Source organism: Belonocnema kinseyi, chromosome 9 (assembly GCF_010883055.1).
Source record: "Belonocnema kinseyi isolate 2016_QV_RU_SX_M_011 chromosome 9, B_treatae_v1, whole genome shotgun sequence".
NCBI classification, from domain to species: Eukaryota; Metazoa; Arthropoda; class Insecta; order Hymenoptera; family Cynipidae; genus Belonocnema; species Belonocnema kinseyi.
Window position 1 is genome coordinate 125,065,279 of NC_046665.1, and position 3,009 is coordinate 125,068,287.

The window sequence follows — 3,009 nt, forward strand, 5'->3', positions numbered from 1 at the left end:
CTAAAGTAGTTTAAGACTTATCTTGTTAAATTCAAGCTTTAAGATTGATCAACTTCACATTTAGCGAATTTTAATCTCGAAAAAAAATTAATTAGAATTGCCCAAAAGCATTAGGTGCAATCAATATTGAGAATATGATTAATTAAATTGACCAACTGCTGTTTTATATACCATTCCTTTATGCTTGTGCAAAAAAAGCTAAACGACTTATTTTGAAGTAGACATATTATTATTTATTTCCAAAATTAGCATTTGGAAGTGGACTGTAATTCACGAACCGACCCGGTATAACTGCTGCAGACCATCCCTGAAAGCCGTTCTATCCAAATTTTTAAAGATTTAAAAGATTTCCGGGAATTTAAAAGGTTATGGGACGATTTTAAGTTATTTTACACTGCTGAACTTGCAAATCATAAATTGGCAGCTCTTTGAAAATATTGAAAACATGAGCTGAATGATACAAAGGTGGAAGTCCAAATTATTGTCTGTGAAAATATTTTCTATTTTTCATGTATTCCTGAAAAGAAGTTCGCAGATGCAGACAAAAGAAGTGCCACGTGTATTTCATTTACGCTTTGCCAACGTGCTATATGGACAAACACTTACATAATATTTTAATGACCTTATTATTCTTATTTATTTCGTTTCAGGAATTAAAGCCTCGGCTAGAAGGCTATTGTCATGTTAAAGAGTTTAATTTGTTATGTTTTTCGAAGACTTGTTACAGTATTAAAAAAAAATTATTCTTTATCATCAGTAACCATTCTCTCAGTTGTTTATTTAAGCTCATGCTCGCTTGGCTACTTACATATTTTTCTTCCATTATTTTCTAAAGTTATCCTATAATTAAACTGTTCAACAAATCGACAGAAAACCTTTTTTACTCTCAAACATCTTTCTGTAGTTTATTTAGAGCTAAATGTATTGCCCGTGCAAGATCTGGTTTGCACGAATTCACATTGGACCTCCCAGATGTTTTCTTTTTTTATTTTCATTAGTCTGCATATAAGTAATTTTAAATATATTCAGTCTAATCTTTTACTGTGACTTCCTCTTTCATAGGTTATTCTACCATTAAAATAAAAATTCAGATTTCATTAGAAAACGTTTTGCAGTTCTTTCCCGTCTGTCATTCTGATTTCATCCTCTGTTTCTCAAACTAATATTTTCACTTTTCTGTTTTTATCACTATAATAATTTTCTAGACAAATTGTTTTGTAAATATCAAGAACCTTAATATTGTAATTCTCAGATAAGCTTGTTTCCTCCAGTGAATAGCTATGCAGTTTTTATCATCCCGTCAAGCCACCCTGATAATTCTTCCTCCACCCACAGTCAGACACTGCGGTTGCACTCCTAACAATGATTGCCATGAAGATTGTATCATTAGGAAGTTCCTGATTTACTCTTAGTAGATTTTTTATAAATTTCTTTGGTACCTACTCGCTACTTGGTAAAGTTTTTGGATATGGGTATAAGACACATGTACCCCTATGTATTTTGATACGCTGAATAAGAATTCGCAACTTAAATTGGAACAACAGATCTAGGTTTGGCCTTAACCTCAAAAAACATTTGAAAGTCACAAATTAAGCTGATTTTTCCCTTAATGGAAAAACTTAAATCTCAAATCTGAGTGAAAACTTACATGTTCTTACGTCTTTTATTGTGATGTATTCAAATACAAAACTTCGTTTGCACTCCGAACAATAATTTACTTGTATACTGTATCATCAAGGTGGTCCTGATTTACTCTGGTTGGATTTCTTTTTAATTTCTTTGGTACCCAATTGGTCCTTGGTGCCGTAAAATTTCAAATGCAGTTAATTTTTTGATATTTTATCAGAAGCCCTTGGCTCTGTTCAATTACAGAGCTACACAAAAAAAGTTTTTGGTCAAAATGAACTCAATCATATGGATTTCGATACGCTGAATAAGAATTCGCGACCTACACCGGCCCGAATCTCCAATTTGGCTCTAACCTAAAAAAACATCCCAAAATACCCAATAAAGGTGATTTTCCCCATATAAAGTTGAACAATGAAAAACTTACATTTAGAATCTGAGTCCAAACTTACATATTTTGATTTTTATTTGTGTGAAACTATTTTTATTTGTGTCTGACATAGCAGCATAAATACCGTTTATCTGGACATTCCCCAGTGGGCACAAAATTTGGCGAAGTCTTCACGACATCGTTACGACCTCTTCACGACAATTTTACGACATCCTATGTCCGTGTCGCTATAATGTCTTTACGATATTGTAAATGCATCGTTATATCATAGGACGTTTTTACGATATTGTGAAGACACCTTAACAACATTGATATAGGATATTCTAAAGTTGTCGTAAAGATGTTGTAAAGATGTCGTAAAGACGTCGCCAAATTTTGTGCCTACTGGGTCGCCACGATGATATAGTTAGAGCTGTAAACAATATCAAGTAGTGATTCTACATCTCAGATTAGCGATGGGGTCACTTTTAGAAAAGTATTCAACGCCCGCTCACACTTAAAAAAATAAAGGATACAATTTGTTGTAGGAAATTTTTAAGAGCGATAAAGTTTCATTGAGACTTCTCGTCTTTTAAAATATATAACAATACATTTCAGAATACATCAAAATAAAAGACACAAGAACGTTAACGTTTTCACTTAGATTGGAGATGTACATTTTTCATTGAATGAAAAAATCAGCTTTATTTGCGATTTTCAGATATTTTTTGAGGTTAGGGCTGAACCTAGACTCGCTGAACAAATTCTGAAGGCTCATACCCAGATCCAACAATTTTTGTGTGTGGCTGCGTTATGATCCTTAGGCTTTGCTGAAAAAATATATCTACAAAAAATGTTTTTCTTTAAAATTTACTAAATCGCGGATTCCTAAATTTAAACCAAAAGTAATATTTCTACAATTAATAAAAAAATCTCATAAAATTTTTACAAAAGGCTGATTCATTTATTATAAAGCATGTGGTAAAAATTACAATTCAAAATTTAAAAAAAAT